The sequence below is a fragment of the Haematobia irritans genome, chromosome 2 (genome assembly GCF_050003625.1).
Source record: "Haematobia irritans isolate KBUSLIRL chromosome 2, ASM5000362v1, whole genome shotgun sequence".
Taxonomy (NCBI): Eukaryota; Metazoa; Arthropoda; class Insecta; order Diptera; family Muscidae; genus Haematobia; species Haematobia irritans.
In genome coordinates, this window is record NC_134398.1 from 228922436 (window position 1) to 228941088 (window position 18653).

Below are 18653 nucleotides of genomic sequence, written 5' to 3' on the forward strand. Positions count from 1 at the left end.
TAACCACAAAAATTTGATCAAAAACTGCAAAACAACATTTTTTAAATTTGGTAGATTTTTGATTGAATTTTCTAAAAATTTTGATAGATTATTTTTTGCACGAGTGGCAACTGTGATCATAACCCCAGTCATTGGCATCATTCATAGATGCAGTAGCTAGCACTACTGTGCTCTAAAGGTTTTACCTCTTTGTCATCGATGGTCTGGTTGTTGGTGATGGTATAAGAACGAGTATTGTGGTTCTTTGGTTTTCCATTGCTGTGGTAGAGATGGTGGTCATGCTAAAATAATCGCCCATTGCAGAAAAGGAAGAAAGAAGAAAAAAAACACAAACCTCCACAATAGAATTCTGAAGCGATAAATGTCATTTTTTATAACCTTCCGATAAAGCGAGTCTGGGAGGGTAGGGACCAAGCTTAACACACCAACGTATATATGATATGATGTATGTTATAATGGAGATTTTTAATGAGCGACCACAGATTATTAACATTTGTTTTATTTTTTAATTCTAAGAAAAATATTGCATCTTTTATAGTTCTTAAAAATATGGGGATTTTTTGCCAGAGGTGAAGTAAATAGAAAAGAAATAAAAGAAATAAATGTTATTACATTGCTATAATGCAGAATTTTCCTATAAAATATTTGAAATTTGATCTTGCTAATAAATCTTGTTTGTGGCTATAAAACATATAGATTTTTAGGGAGAAAACAAAAATTATTGTGGCAAAAAATATTTCATGACAAAATGTTTTATATATAAGAATGTGACATTACATCGAAAATCGAAAAATTAATTTAGCATTACTTTTTTGAAGGCACGCTTTGAAGCCACACCCCGAAGAAAGCCAAATGCAGCCATCTTGCGGACTGTAGTTGCCGTTGGAGTTAGTCGGTCTAAGCCAATAAATCTGGACAAATATATATTATTTTAAATTCATCTAGGAAATTTTGTTTATTTGCAAAAAAAAAATAATTAATTCTTTTTTAAAATTTTAGATCCCTGAATATCTTCTTTCGAATCTTCTTCTTTTTTTGAGTAGTTAAATGATGTTCTTATAAGTTTATGATTATGTGATTTGCTCAGCAAACACCTCCTTTTGAAATATATGACCATATTTTGACCAATACCACCTGATCATAAACGCCATAACATGCCAGACATTTGGCTATCTACGCAATTTATGCTCTAAATTTGTGTTACCCAAAACACACAAATCAGCCAGATAGCTTAGCTTGGTATGGTTTTTTTGTTTGGTCAGTGGTCATCTAGAGAACATTGGGCGATGGCGACTGCCCATAACAATTTCCTTCTTTTCGGTGGGACTATAGCTATAGTACAAGAACGCCAAAAGACTACAACACTTGCTATGTATGCTCAAAACCAATGAAACTAATGTTATTGTTGGTATTGCCGATGGTTCCTACCTACCTACCCCCTGTTCCTACCTACCTACCCCTTGCTACCATTGCCCACCAGTAGTTTCTGTTCAAACATTCCATTTGGCATTGATCCAAAAAGAAGAAGACCAGCAATAAAAAAAACAATTTTTTGTTAGAGATTTTTGTTTTGTTTTCGGCTATGTGTGCGCTTCAAATCCAAAAAAGAATCATGAAGGAAAACAACAAAAATTTCAAAATGCTCTTCTAGTAGTGGCCATCATTGCAAAAAAAAAGAGCCAGAACATAACACAGCAGAACAGAATAATCAAATGTTGCACAGCATCCAAATATCTATGCATCCATCCACCACTAGCCATCGTTTGATCCCAGCAAAGAGATTTTAGACGGCATTAAGAAGTCTACCAAAACTGTGACTTTAAAAAATTTATTAGCAATATTTCTGTTAATATTCTTAATTTTGAAAAAATGAATCTTCTGGTTATAAAATTGTGACTTTTAACCTTTCTTAAATTTGGAAAAAGTCTAGTGCTACCCACTCTCTTGTTGAGTCTGTCTGAAAAGATTAATATGTAATTTCTCTTTCGGTCTCTCTCTCTTTATTTATTTATTTGAAGTTTAATATTGCTCCCAGTCATAGACTATAGACTTTAGATAGATGACAGTTCCGAAGATTATTTTTGACAGTTCCGAAGATTAAGAATAAACGAGAAAAATAAGAGCACGCTTACAATCTCTTTCGTTTTCCTTTCTGTAGTTTGCCAATTTTACGCAAAATTAGAACGTTTATGATGTACCAGAGGATTTATAAATAAATTAATATATTAAAAGTTCATATTTGAACAAAAAATTGTGACCAAAACCGCGAAAATACGAAATTTAATTTTGAGCAGCATTGCTCTTTACGATCAACACAAAAGCAAATGCACGAAAATTAATGTTTGGGACCGACTCTTTACGAAAAAATCAAAACGAAATGTCAGAAAATTAATTTTTGGAACTGACACATTGTTTTTAAAGAGAATAGTGTATCATCTATCTAAAGTCTATAGTCTATGCTCCCAGTCAGAAACAATGAGATTGCCTTTGCACATCACTCTCTCTCTCTCTCTCTCTTAAAGCCCTCCTTTTAATTTTTAACGACGTAAACATCAAAAAGTCGACTTTGAAGTATAAAATAAGATTTTCTCTCATGTTAGAGAGTGAAATATTTTCGCTCATGCTAGGGAGTGATAAACACTCTACCACGAGAGTAAATCTTATTTTATACTTCAAAGTCTGCTTTAAGATATTTACGGCGTTAAACGTTGAATTTGAGCGACTTTAACAGCCCATTGATTGATTTTGTGCGAAAAAGTAGGAAATTCGAGATTTTTGTGGTAAATATAAAACGTCGAAAAGTTGAATTTTTGAAAATCTACAATATATACTTCGATTTCTCGTCTTTTTTACGAAAATCCGATTAATCGAATAACCATTTTTTATTTTATTTCTATTGAAAAGTTTTTACAAAATTTTATTTATATAGAACATTTTGTCAAAATTTTATTTCTATAGAAAACTGTGTCAAAATTTTATTTCTATAGAAAATTTTGTCTACATTTTATTTCTTTAGAAAATGTTTTCACAATTTTATTTCATTAGAAAATTTTGTCAAAATTTTATTTCAATAGAAAATTTTGTCAAAATTGTATTTTTATAGAATTTTTTTTTAATTTTATTTCATTAGAAAATTTAGTCAAAATTTTACTTCTATAGAAAACTGTGTCAAAATTTTACTTCTATAGAAAACTGTGTCAAAATTTTATTTCTATAGAACATTTTGTCAAAATTTTATTTCTATAGAAAACTGTGTCAAAATTTTAATGCTGTAGAAAATTTTGTCAACATTTTATTTCTTTAGAAAATTTTTTCAAAATTTTATTTCATTAGAAAATTTTGTCAAAATTTTATTTCAATAGAAAATTTTGTCAAAATTGTATTTCTATAGATTTTTTTTTTAATTTTATTTCATTAGAAAATTTTGTCAAAATTTTATTTCTACAGAAAATTTTACTTCTATAGAAAACTGTGTCATAATTTTATTTCTGTAGAAAATTTTGTTAAAATTTTATTTCTTTAGAAAATTTTGTCAACATTTTATTTCTTTAGAAAATTTTGACAAAATTTTATTACTCTTAGTTGAAGAGGAATATTTTGCAAAATCTACCAAAACATTAAGAATTCTACCAATCTACCAAACAGTAAAAAATATATCATTTTATATGTTTCCACATAAATTGAATTTCATTCACTGGGTAATTTCAATGCTACTCTGGGCCTTAGGTTTTTATACTTCTGCTGGTCACTGGGGGGGAACTAGGGGGGCTACTTTGGTTATTGTCGTTGTTATTTTGGGTAATTTTCCTTTTGGCCTTTTTTTCTTTCTTATTCCTCGTTGTTGTTGTTGTTCTCAATATTGACGTCTGTTTTGGTGTTATTTCGGCATGGCCAAACCAAATGCCAACATCATAGCGATATGTAAGATACAGAGATAGATAGACAGACACAGAAGACCATCTCATGGATTACCAGTACGACAAAGATTTTTTTGCTTGGTTTTTTTTTTGGAAAATTGTCAAAAAGAAAATTCACAACAATAATTTGGAACATTTGTGATTGTGATTGAAGTCCATTAAAAGTAGGAAAGTGTGAATGCTAAGAGGCCAATGGAAGTAATTTTGCACAATCTATGAAATGCAATCACTTTTGTGGAGATGATGAAGGTAAAATGACACGAGGTCACAAAGAACTTTGAAAAGATTTTTGCAAAATCGATTTTCCATATTTGGAATGGTAATGAATGGCCTGCAACCTAAATGAATTCAGTAATGAAACAGGGGTTAAGTGTGGATAGAATACACATGCGAGGAAGGAAGGAATCTTATGGGGAGATTATTGGTTCATAAAATTTCTTCTAGAAGACATTTGCATGTTGTCCAAAATCGAAAGTGGAAAACATCACTTATTAGAAATTTATATGGGCGAGTTTATTACTCCTTTACACATTTCAGGGATTTTTTTTTTTTAATATTGCGATAAAAATGTTGTCCGAGTTGTTTCATTAAAAACATTGCCCTATTTCATGCCTGCGCAACCAGTGCTCCTGCTTCATTGGCTTCGCAATTACTCTCATTTTGTAATTTCTTGTTGCCCAGGCGTATATATTATGTGAGCTGCTTAGCTATATTATTCAGAGATTTAGCCAGAATAAATTAAATTACAACAAAAATATGATTATTTAAGTTGTTTCCCAAACAAATTTTTCTATAAAAAATTTTGTCAAAATTTTATTCCTAAAGCAATTTATATCAATATTTATTTCTATAGAAAATTTTCTCAAAATTTTATTACAAAATTTATGACAATAAAATTTTATCAATATTTATATTTTCTACAAACTTTTGTCAAAATTTTATTTCTATAGAAAATTTTGTCAACATTTTATTTCTATAGAAAGTTTTGTTAAAATTTTATTTGTATAGAAACTTTTGTTAAAATTTTATTTCTTTAGAAAATTTTGTCAAAATTTTATTTCTATAGAAAGTTTTTTTTTTTCAAAATTTTATTTCTATAGAAAATTTTGTCAAAATTTTATTTCTAGAGAAAATTTTCTCAAAATTTTTTTTCTAGAGAAAATTTTGTCAATATTTTATTTATATAGAAAAAAAAAATATTTGTCAAAATGTTATTTCTATAGAAAAATTTGTCAACATTTTATTTTTATAGAAAATTTTGTTAAAATTTTATTTCTATAGAAGGTTAGGTTAGGTTAGGTGGCAGCCCGATGTATTAGGCTCACTTAGACTATTCAGTCCATTGCGATACCACATTGGTGAACTTCTCTCTTATCACTGAGTGCTGCCCGATTCCACGTTAAGCTCAATGACAAGGGACCTCCTTTTTATAGCCGAGTCCGAACGGCGTTCCACATTGCAGTGAAACCACTTAGAGAAGCTTTGAAACCCTCAGAAATGTCACCAGCATTACTGAGGTGGGATAATCCACCGCTGAAAAACTTTTTGGTGTTCGGTCGAAGCAGGAATCGAACCCACGACCTTGTGTATGCAAGGCGGGCATGCTAACCATTGCACCACGGTGGCTCCCTTCTATAGAAACTTTTGTTAAAAATTTATTTCTATAGAAACTTTTGTTAAAAATTTATTTCTTTAGAAAATTTTGTCAAAATTTTATTTCTATAGAAAATTTTGTCAAAATTTTATTATTATAGAAAATTTTGTCAAAATTTTATTATTATAGAAAATTTTGTCAAAATTTTTTTTATATAGAAACTTTTGTCATAATTTTATTTATATAGAAAAAAATATTCGTCAAAATGTTATTTCTATAGAAAATTTTGTCAACATTTTATTTCTTTAGAAAATTTTGTCAAATTTTTTTTTCTATAGAAAGTTCTTTTTTCAAAATTTTATTTCTATAGAAAATTTTGTCAAAATTTTATTTCTAGAGAAAATTTTCTCAAAATTTTTTTTCTAGAGAAAATTTTGTCAATATTTTATTTCTAGAGAAAATTTAGTCAAAATTTTAATCCTATAGAAATATTTGTCAAAATGTTATTTCTATAGAAAAATTTGTCAACATTTTATTTTTATAGAAAATTTTGTTAACATTTTTATTTGTATAGAAACTTTTGTTAAAATTTTATTTCTTTAGAAAATTTTGTCAACATTTTATTTTTATAGAAAATTTCGTCAAAATTTTATTTATATAGAAACTTTTGTCAAAATTTTATTTATATAGAAAATTTTGCCAACATTTTATTTTTATAGAAAATTTTGTTAAAATTTTATTTCTATAGAAAATATTCTTAAAATCTTATTTCTTTAGAAAGTTTTGTCAAAATTTTATTCCTATAGAAAATTTTGTCAAAATTTTATTTCTATAGAAAATTTTGTCAACATTTTATTTCTATAGAAAATTTTGTCAACATTTTATTTCTAGAGAAAATTTTGTCAAATTTTATTTCTATAGAAAAATTGTCCATAATTTTAGTTCAATAGAGATTTAAAGTACCTCTTTGGTGGAGAGAATGTTTTGCAAGATCTACCAAATCATCAAGAATTCTATCAATCTACCAAACAGTAAAACAAAACAACCCGGTTTCACTCTAATTGGTGAATATTGGTGACATTTCTTAGAGTTTCAAACCTTCTCTAAGTGGTTTCACCTTAATTTGAAACACCAATCGGACTCAACTAAAAAATCGAGGTCCCTTGTAATTGAGCTAAACATATAATCGGACATCACTCACTGATAGGAGAGAAGTCCACCAATTGTGCTATTACAATGGATTGAGAGAGCCTTTAACAGAGCCTAAAATAACACTCTGCTAACTTAACATAACCATACGAGATAGATGCAATATGGCATTATGGGTATCGTCATATGTTGCACTAAATAAGAAAAGAGTTTTATCTAAAACTAGCATTCCATGTGTATCGTCGCTGGTCTTTTATATGATTTTAATCTAGAATTACTACTACCCCTAAAGTCCTATCTAATATAGAATCCATATTTTTCCATATCTCAGATCTAATAATGTTTCTATTCGAAATTCTTAAAAACATAACGAAATTTACAACGCCTGTTTACAATCGAAATGTTTCTGACCACACAAATGCAGACATCTTGAACTCTCCGTTTGTACACACAAAAAAAATTTTTTTTTGGTTCAATCACGAAATTAATTGATCCAATTAATTTTTTAATTGAAACGTCTTCAATCACAGAAATGATAGTATCAATTAAAAAATTAATTGAAGGCCAATTAAAAAATTAATTGATCCAATTAAAAAATTAATTGATACTATTAATTTTTGTGATTGATTTTTGTTTCAATTAAAAAATTTGTTGAATCAATTAAATTTTTAATTGAATATTTTTTAAAACTCAATTAAAATTTTAATTGGAAAAATTTTCGTGAAATTTTTTTCTGTGTAGGCCCTCATCACCACCAGTCGTCCATAGATCAAGCATATGAGTGAGTGATCCATTTTTACACACATAAACACAAACTCATACTCGTATGAAGAGTATTTTGTGCTAAATTTAGTACAAATGTACTTTAGTGGTTTTCGTGTAGTTTTTGGTTTTCGTGGCTTGGTTGCTTTTTTGTTGCCTTTGCTTTCCGATCAAGTTGTATTGCCTGTCACTCCTCCCACATCGTGGACTCACTTCCTTTTGTCTTGAATTTCTATGCACACATTGACCAAGTGGTTGAGTGACGGTCTGACGACTGATGGACCATTGGATGCTGCCATAAGAATTGGTTCAACAAATTAATGTAAATTTATGAAATGCTTTGATGAGTTCATTTCTTAAGTTTGCCACAACCAAATGGTTTATGAGTGCATGGGTATGTGTGTGTGTGTGCGGTTAGTATATGTATGTGGTGTGTGTGTGCGGCTTTTTGTTTTTAATAACAAAAAAAAAGTAAAGAAACTATTTTTAATAAGGGGCCTTGGTTATACTACCACCCAACACTACAGCATGGGGGGCCTTCGGTAATTAGTAAGAGGCCCGTATGGAAAATTTTGGGAAATTAGCAAGAAACTATTTTCATCACAATTTAATAACTAACAAAACAAAAATTAATGACATTATGATCATCAAATGGCTCGATACTTTATATTTTTTTTCAAACGAGATTATGTCCTGTCCTGGCCCAACTCACTTTAATTTCTGCGGATTATTTAACCTTTTCATGAATACTGTGGTAAAAAGATTCCTTTCTATAGTTATTATATAGGAGGGGCCGATTTAATTTTAACCTTCACGAAACAGGTGACGGTAATTCGTGAGATGTACATAAGGTGGCCCATTTGACTGTGACTTCCCTGACTGGGCACTTCCCTTCTGAAATGAAATTCAATTTCGATTTTATAGTCTCTGACCAGCAGATGTACCGTCGGTCGATTGTAATTGTTCCACTGGACATTTGTGTTCCATTGTGTTCTTGCCTCCGTTTTTTCATTTGTTTTTGTCTTCATGGCATTTTATATTGCAATAAAACATAACAGAATTCCGAAATGTAGGAAAAATAGCAATAATAAACAAAACAAATCTCTGGCAGGAAAATTATGACAGTTTATTGTCACCCACCGTTTCACCTTCACCCTTGAAAACAGACAGGTTTATTGCTTTCGCATTGGCAAAGCTGAAAACAGTGCCATTGCAAGAAGTGTGTGTGTGTGTGAGAGAGAGAGAGAGTGAGAGAACGAGAGAGTGTGAACACATGAACACACTTTAAGATTTTAGAAAGTGGAATTTTCGTTCTTAAAAGGAGTAGTTACAAAAATGTTCGTTCATTCTTTAGACCTTAGTGAATTAAAACCATGCGAATAACGGATTTGTTTCACTTTTCATAGCAACATAGCAAAAAATTGTTTCGCTTTTTTGGAAATGAAATTTTTCACAAAACACAGTTATCTACTGTTCTGAAATAAAATTTTTCTAAGAGCAAATCAAACAAATAAGAGAGAGAGAGAGATAGTTGTTTGTGGACTTGCTGTTATACTTTGCTCTTAAAAATACTCTAGGGTACAAGGAAGTTTCGTTTGAAAGCCAAGTATTTGATATCCCTGAAAGGTAAATTTAAAATGGTATTATACTCTTCCAGTAAATATACATGTGTAAGTATATTTATTTATTGGTGTGTGCGTTTGCAAGTATTTGTTCTCTGAGTTTGTGTCATGCTTTGCATTTTCTTTTGCAAATGCAAATAATTCTATTTGATTGATGAGACACCATAATTAATTTTTCAAGCCTATCATCAGCACCCGTTGTAGGAGGAATTTTTGCTACATTCCTCCAATCCGCAAAAGAAGATATTTTGTCTCTTTTGTTGTTGTTGTTCTTTTTACTTTTTGTTTACAGCTATGCCCTGTATTTGTGTGAGACATCTGTGATCTAGCCTTGTGATTTATGACAATAATTTGTGGGATCTTAATTAAGAACAATTTCTTCATGCAAACAAAAACATCATTGCAAAGTCAATGACCTTTTGCCTAACGTCAATGCATACAAAAATCATAAAAAGCGACAAAAAGGATAGCATTGGGGGATCAGTAATACATCACTTTTGCTACTTATTTTCATTTTTATTATATTTTTTCTTTGATTATTAAGGTGGACAATGGCTGTAAATTATTGCATTTTAGTATAAGACGCGGAATGATTGTTCACACTGTCAATGGTCGATTGATATTTTTCATTTGTGTTTATTGAACCATAGGCAAGGAAATAGGAAATGTCACTGACTTATGGAAACTTTTATGTAGGAGAAATTTTAAATGATTTTTTTTTGTTTTTTAGAAATATATGTAATATGATGATTTCAGTTATATATAGAGGTCAAGGTCATTGTGAGAAATTGTAATTAAGCCATGTAGAAACCCATGGCTTCCTGGGAGATTTTACAAAAATTTTATTAACATATTTGTTTATGATATGATAAAAAAAAAATTAAAAGAAAATAAAAAAGTAAATATAAATAAGGAAGCCAAAGAAACTTTTTTAAAAAATGTGACAAATTTAATATACTACGAGGGCAGTTCGGAAACTTTTTAGCCTAGCACAAAAAGCGCTGTATAAAAAGAAAAAAGTTAAGTGTTTTGGAAACTTCCATCTCTGTTATGAACACATGTTAAATTTTGTTTCGATCTGGCAAGTCCTTCATATAGAAAAAGGTGTTCAAAAAAGATTTTTTTACAATGGAAAACTTAGAAATGCGTGCTGTCATTAAATATTTACATAAAAAAGGTTTATCGGGACAAGAAATTCATAATGATATGGGGAATGTGTTAGGTGAAAGTGCTCCTTCATATGCAACAGTAAAAAATTGGATTGCTGAATTTAAACGTGGTCGTACAAGCATTGAAGATGAACCACACGTAGTGGACGTCCAAAACCAACAACAACAATGGCAATTGTAGCCAAAGTGCATAATATGGTAATAAATGATCGATGAATAAATGTGCGTGAAATTGCTAATATCATGGGCATCTCAAATGATCGAGTCCATTTAATTTTGCATGAAGAACTACAGATGAAAAAGCTTTCTGCAAGATGGGTGCCGCATTTGTTAACAGTCGATCAAAAACGCATAAGAATGAACATTTCTCAAGCTTGTTTGGATCGTTTTAAGTGAAATAAAATGGATTTTAGACATGGATCCACCACTAAACTCCAGAGACAAAATAACAATACAAACAATGGACTGAAGCTGGAGGAAGTGCCCCAAAGAAGGCAAAAACAATTCAATCGGCTGGTAAGGTTATGGCAACGGTTTTTTGGGACTTCAAAGGTATTTTATTGATTGACTATCTGCAAAAGGGTAAAACAATAAATTCAGAGTACTATTGCAACCTTTTGAATCAATTAAATGTACAAATTCGAGAAAAACGTCCTGGCTTACAACACAACAAAAAAATAATTTTTCATCAAGACAACGCACCAGCGCACAAGAGTGTTTTAACAATGGCTAAAATCAACGAATTAAAGTGTGAGTTGCTTGACCAACCACCTTATTCTGCTGATTTAGCTCCCAGTGACTTTTACTTGTTCCCAAATTCCTTCCTGGCAAGCGTTTTACCTCAAATGAAGATGCAATTAGAGTTGTAAACCACTATTTTGAAGACCTTGAGGAAAACTATTTTAATCAAGGGATAGAATTGCTAGAAAAGCGTTGGACTAAGTGTATTGAAGTTTCAGGAGATTGTATTGAAAAATAAAAATATTTTTGAAAAAATAACTATTCTCTTTCATTCTCTTTCTCTAGGAAGTTTCCGAACCGCCCTCGTATATAGCGTGAAACCGTGGTTGTCCTGGTTGCCTATATTTTGTCCATATTTGGAAGATATCCAGTTTTGAGAGGTTAATTTTAATAGAGCAAACCTTAGAGAATACCCAACTTAAGAGGTTTCACGGTATTTTTTCTACGACGAATTTCAGTTTTGTTTTTTTGTTTTTTGTCTATTTTGATTTGTTTAAGGTTGTGCGTTGTACAAAATGATGTACAACTACACTCAAAAAAAGTTTACTTGGATCCAAAGATTTTGACCTTCCTTTAAGGATTGTGGTATTGATTCCGTGCCAAAGATGCGGCTTCTTTAAAAACAAGACATTTTTTAGGGACCTCCCTGGCTTTAAATCTAGGGTCGATAAAATTAAAATTGGATACAGATCTTATTCATCGAATTTTTATTCTCTGTTTGCGATATATTAATAAAGGTATTCATGTACAAACAAATTCCAGTTTCAAAATCCAAATTATACCAAGTACTTCAAAGTAAAAAATGTTTTCTTAATGCTGAAAAAAACTTTAAACCAATGATGCAAATCCTTAAAATAAGTCTTATATTTGAAGCAGTTTTATCTTAAATTTAACAATTCAATATGTCAGTTGAGTTAAAGACGATTTCTTTAAATTAAAAATGTTTTTCTTTATTCTAAGGAACATTTGCCTTACTTCAAAGATCTACAACTTCAACAGAGGGACGCAAAATGTCAAGATTTGTGTCCTAAATTTAAGGAAAAAAAATATTTTGAAACAAGGATTATAAACTTTATTTTAATTAAAATGTCATTATTTTAAAGAAATTGCGTAAATTTCGAGTCCTAAAATTTAAGTTGCATAATCTTCCATATTAGGTCAATATTTTTTCAGTGTATAGACCTTTTGCATTTGTATCGCGCTTGTCACAGTTGGTAGAATTCTACCAAAAATGGTAAATTTTATTACTGTTTGGTAGATTGGTAGAATTCTTTTGTTAGATTTTGCAAACTATTCCTTTCCAACTAGGATGTACTTCAATTTTCTATAGAAATAAAATTTTGACAAAATTTTCTATAGAAACAAAATCTATTATACAAATAAAATTTTGTTAAAATTTCATTCTAAATGAAAATGTTGATAAAATTTTCTATGGAAATAAAATTTTCGACAAAATTTTCATTGGGAATGAAATTTTGACAAACTTATCTATAGAAATAAAATGTTGATAAAAGTTTCTATGACAATAAAATTTTGACAAAATTGTCTATGGAAAAAAATTTTTGACAAAACTTTCTATGGAAAAAAATTGACCAAATTTTCTATGGAAAAATTTTTGACACAATTTTCTATAGGTATAAAATTATGACAATTTTTTTTATGAAAAAAATTTAACAAAATTTTCTATAGAAATAAAATTTTGACAAAATTTTCTATAGAAAAAAAATTTTTTTGATAAAATTTTCTATAGAAATAAATAAAATAAAATTTTGACAAAATTTTCTATAGAAATTTTGACAAAATTGTATATAACTTTATTATTTTCAAAAATTTTTAATTTTTGTGTTAAGTAATACTATCAAAGCCCATTGTAATGAGTACGCCCTTTTTGTAGAAGTAATCTCTTCCCTTTGTTGGAAAAAACATTTAATCGCAAAACATTTAAAATTCGTCACATTTACAGTGCAAGTGATATTTATACACCCAAAAAAATGTCGCTAATAGGAGATAAATTTCTAAAATAAAATAATAAAACATTTTTTTTTAAAGAAAAAAACATTTTTTTCATACTGACTACAAAAATTTGAAAAAAAAACTTCAACCAAAGATTCTTTTTAAAATTTGGTAGATTTTAGGTAAAATTTTCTTCAAATTTTGGTAGATTATTTTTAGCATTAGTGACAACTGTGATGTGTATGCAATAGGTAGATTTGTTCATTAATCTCCCATAATGCTTTTTTATAGAATTATAGATTAATACAAATTTAGTCCAAAATGTAGAGGACTGTTTTTCATACTCTCATCATTTCTCTTTAAAGTAAAAACTTTTGAATAACTACACACAAGGAAAAAGTAGTTTCCTCCGGAACGAAATTGTAGGCAAAGAAAAATTCCCCTTATTTTATCAATAGCAAATAAAGAAGAACTATTTCCTTTTTTATTTGCTTTTAAAGAACATTTTTAGAGTCAAAAGAAATCTTTGTTTGTCAAAAATTTCGTTCCTTAGAAAAGAAAACTCGTCTTCAGTGTAGGCATATTGGTCAATTTCTATATATTACGATCGAGCTTCTACAAATCCAAGAAAAAGTAGAATCTTTCTTATTTTCCAAATCTTATTATAAATAAATCAAAAAAAAAAAAACATTAAATCATCTTTATTTAATTTTTAGTTTATTTAAGAGTTCCGACGGAAGAACAATAATATAATTCCCCTTTCTTCGAAATTTTCTTGAGAAAAAATAAAACTCTTAAATATACAAATTAAAAGTGAGATACATTACCGTTTTGATTTATATTCGTATAAAAGAACTATTGTAAAATAATTCATTGTATCCAATCTTAAAGGGACCTACTATAAGTTACGGTCATATAGAAATTGGATCATATTTTGATTGGGTCTTGGATGGTGGTCCCAAAAGTGCTTACCTTCAAAGCCTCAACCGGAACTATGGCAAGAGCAATTTACACCTAGTTTCGATACTTCAATTGCGGGTTTGAACATGGTCCCCAGAAAATGAGCCCCAAGGCGGTATGAACAAGGGAATAATTGTCCCAAACAGGGCCACAAATATGGGACGATGCTTCATAATGAGTATGAGCTCCACGAAAATGATCTCCTACAAAATGTAACTAAAGCATGAACATCTATCACAAAATAAAATTAGGGCTCAGTTTCTCTTTTGAGAAGGACCGTGTGAAAATGAACTCCAGCTGATGGAAAAATCATTGAACCACCAATGTTCAATATTTCTGTTATAATTTTTTTTTTTAATATTTCTTTATTTAATGATCATTTTTTATTTATTTTTTAGCTATTATTCCTTAGGTATTTTAAAAAGGTTTGTAAGTAATTATTTGATAAAAACAAAAATATATTAAAAACAACTCACCTTTGCTTTTTGTTGATTTGATACAATTTTCTGTTTAAAGTAATCCAAAAAATGTGTTGTTGTTGTTTGTTCTTGGTTCTTGTAAAAAAATTACTCCAAAATTAATGTATGTATATGGAGGCAATGTATTTCGCCTTATTTTTTGTAGGAAGTAAAAGAATGTGAATTTCTTATTTGTTGTTATTTGCTGTTGTGGTTTCTACTTTAGTTTTTGTTTTCTGGGTATTTGTTTTTCTTTTTTTTTTTAATTTTGCTGATAAAAATATCACTTCACTTTTAAATGCTGCTTAATAGCAATTTATATGTACATATCTATATATCCTTGTTTATTTTGCTGTTTGTTTTCTTTCTTATTTTCATATTGTGTTTTCATTTCTGGTTTCTGAAAAAAAATTGGGGGAAAAAAAGAACACACAAAAAATATGCATTAGATTTGAGAATTTATGACTACTGTTGCTGTTGTTGTTGTTGCTTTGACATCATTTAATTCATTCAAACACAATTCACACACTATGCTCCTCTTTATTGTTGCTGTTGTTGTTGCTATTCATGGTGGGGCTAGTGTTTGTGTTAGGTTGGTTGGTGGGTTAGCATAGTTCTTTTTGTTGTTATTGTCTTTGAGCATAACATCTATGGGTAGTGTTATGCTCTTGTTTGTTCGCTTGGTGTGGGGAGTATTTTTAGCACTTGAGGAATTGAGGAAGTTTTAGGTGTTGGGAATGATGTTGGTGTATTGCACACCATTGGATAATGTTCTTTATAGTTTTTTTTCTTTCTTTTTTGTTATTTAGCACTCAAGAAATAAAAAAAAAGGAATATCAAGAAATATTATTTCACTTTTCTTGGTTTATGATGCTCTTCTTTAAGATTTGCGGTTTTTTTTCTTATGGTATGCAAATAAATGATATGAGAGAATCATGTTTGTATGTTTTTGTTTTTATTTTTATTTTTTTTTAATATATTTATATATACATATGGACATTATTTGTATAAATTTTATTCTTTGTTTATTGTTTTTTGGCTCTTGAGGAATTGTTATCAAATGTTAATGTTTGGCTTATTTTTTTTTTCTTTAAAGAATTTTTCTCAAAGCTATAGCTGTAGATGATTTCAGAGGGAATGAACTTTTCCAGTTAGTCACTATCATTTTTTGATTGTTTCAATAAAATATTTCGTATAAAATTTTACAGTTTAGTTGTTTTTTTTTAAGAGAGTCTATTTATTGAATATTTTTTTTTATATTTCTTTACTATTTTATTTTGAATTTTACAACCTAAAGGTATGCATAATTATTTGGTTTTATTTAAAAAAATTCACCAACATAGGGTAATATATTGTATATATATTTTTTTATATCTGCATTCAAGTTTTTTGTAAAAAGTTCCATTTTATTTTAATTTCATTCATTCCACTGATACTTTTTAATTTTAATTTACAATATAAGGTCCACTGCAATTCATTTTATTTAATTTTTTTTTCTTAAAATAAAAAAATCTTATGTTTTCAATTGTTTTTATATATTACAGTCACTTTAAGGTTTTCTTATGATGATGTTTTACACAATCCATTGTATTTTATTTTTATTTTATTATTTAAATTTTTTGTCATCATTATTTTTAATTTGAAATTCCAGTTTATAAATATTTCTTAATTTTACTATAGTTTTAAAACTCAGATTTTTCACTTTTTACAATTGTAAACTTCTTTCAAGTTTTATTTTTCAAAAAATTGCTCACCAGTTTCATGATTTCTCAAATCCTCAAAATTTTTGTATTTCTTATATTTTATTGTTTATCTCACTGTTTATTTTCATATGATTTTCCACATTTTATTAGTTTTACAAACTGTATTTATTTGTTTTTTTTTTCAACACGAAATTAATATTTTTTTACCGTTTCAAAATTATAATTTTTTTTTCGTTGACAATTTTTTGAGTGCATTTTCAATTAACTTTTTCCTCCAAAAAATTAATTTAATCAAAATAATATTTTATTTTGCTTTCAACACCCACAAAAAAGAATATTTTATCTCTTGTAATCCATTTGGTGGCCACCACACTTGCTTTTACTTTTTGCAGATGAGATGCGTGCGCGCGCTCTATTTTTGCTGCTGCTAAACCGAATGTTGTTGCAGAAGTATCCGGTGAATATATGAGTCTTGTCTTCTTGTCAACACTGGGTGTTGAATATGAGCATTTTGTTATTATTGTTATTTATGTTTGGGATTTGGGATGTGCAGCCGACAGCCAATGCTGTCGTTACCACACTAACTGACCGATTGTTTTGCTGTTGATGGCCTCACATACAACGACGACGATACTCGCGGTAGCTCTTACAGATAAATACTCTTTAACTGCTAAAGTTGTTGTTGCTACTTATTCTTATTTTTATATTTTTCACAAAAACAACAAAATCACAAATGCAGTTTGCGGATGAACACAACACGAGCGCCTGACTAACTGACTAACTAACCAAAAACACAAGGCATAGTCAACCACAACACCATCCACCGTCGTATACAACACAAAGACTTGGAACGTAAGTACAATGTTGTTGTATCGTACTCATTTTACGAACATATCCATGCATATATAGCCGACTGCAGCCACCACACAACAACAACAGCAACAAAGAAACAGAAAAAGAGCTATTCTTCACACACACACAGATGCTTTTGTTTTTTTTCGTGTTTAACACTCAACAACCAAGACGACAAGAGAAAAAGGATGATGTTTCGCGACTAAATCAAAAACAATAAGTACACCGATACCGACGATAACCACAATGATGATGTCAGTTGAGATTCGCTGATTCTGAGGTTCTTCTAAGTCTTCTTGGATAATATGGTCGGCTGATTGAAAGATGCACTCTCCTCACCACTCACTCACTGTTAATGGTTGCAGTGTCTTAATGTCAAATTCAATGTTCATCATCCGTTCAGATGTTCTATATACACCGATGAACATCTTGTAACTATTTTCAAAAAGAGTACACAAGCAACGCCAGACCCATCGAGTCAAATAGCACACAGACCACACCAACCAGCCATCGGCAGAAGTAGCAGCAGCAGCAGCAGCACTTAGACAACAACGACCATGCCAAACAAAAATAACCAGCCAAGCCATGAAGCCAGTGTGTGAGCACGTTAATGCACAGAGAATCCAAAGAGTCACATAGTACAAATAAAAAGAGTGGAGAGTAAAGGCAGCAAGAGCCAAAATATTATTGACAGCTGCAACAACAAAAGAGGCGCCAGCAGAAATCAACCAACAACAGCAGTAACAACAGGCGAGCAGCATTAATATCACCAGCCAGAAGTAATAACACCAGCAAACAGAACAAAAACACAAAAAAAAAATATATACATTGCCATCCATCCCAAGTAAGCCAAATAAACACACACTCTCCTATACCCACATCGCATCACGATAATAACACACGATGACGATGATGATGTCTGATGGCCTTACTTACTGACTGGCTGCTGTTGTAGTTAGCCTGTACAATGAATTACCGACCAAATCACAAACAGACGTCATAATCAACGTACAACAAACCAACCGACCGCCAGATCGTTCAACTAAACGACATTTACCAGATTCTTTTAGGCATCCGAATATCAGGCGCAACGAAAATAAAGTGCTTCTACTTATACGAGTCCATTACATGCTTGCTTGATAGCCGAAGACTACTAACTAACGACGACAAAGAACCCCCCAAAGGCCTCTGCCTCAAACAAGTGATAATGCACAGAAGAAAGCAAGAGTTAGGTTAAGTGAAGAGAGTCTAAAATTACTCCCCACTTGCGAATGCATACAAAAAACATTCATACACAAACACACACGAAGTGTCTTTTCCACTTGAAAGAAGAGCATACAAAACTAAGAGAGCAAAGCATTGTGTATCCATCCACCAGCAGCAGCAGCTTCACAATGCATCGCAAAATTCACAATAACAAAAAAAATCAAAACAAAGAAGAAACAATTCCCGAAGAATAGACATAGTCTCACTCACACTTCTGCTCATTCAAGCAATGAGAGTCTGCTTTAACATTTTAACAGAGGGTATGAACGAATGAATGTATGAGTTACTTTACTCACCCCAAGCGTTGTGTATGTGATGAAAACTCTAACACTGTAGAATGTGTGTTTCCAGAATAGAAATTTATGAAACTTTTATTTGCTATTTGGGGCTATATTAGTAACCAAAAAATGTGTTTTGAAAGGCAAAGGTCTCCTTGGGACCTCTAGGACTGGATTCTATTCATTTCTATAGCCTCCCTTCTACAGGTAATGGTTTTATTTAAAAAGC

At 30.1% G+C, this 18653-nt stretch overlaps 1 protein-coding gene across 18 annotated transcripts in view; it reads right to left on the reverse strand.

The window, feature by feature from the left end:
- LOC142227275 (uncharacterized) overlaps positions 1-18026 on the reverse strand; it is a 75124-nt gene extending 57098 nt beyond the window's left edge. For 2 of the 18 annotated variants that reach the window (XM_075297730.1, XM_075297714.1), the window contains exons 1-2: positions 17117-17316; positions 14344-14725 (exon numbers count right to left, since the gene is read on the reverse strand). The gene's annotated coding sequence lies outside the window, so the exon portion shown is untranslated. The other 16 variants (XM_075297726.1, XM_075297722.1, XM_075297719.1 and 13 more) reach the window with 16 other exon arrangements.
- Between the last annotated feature and the right edge of the window lie 627 nt (positions 18027-18653).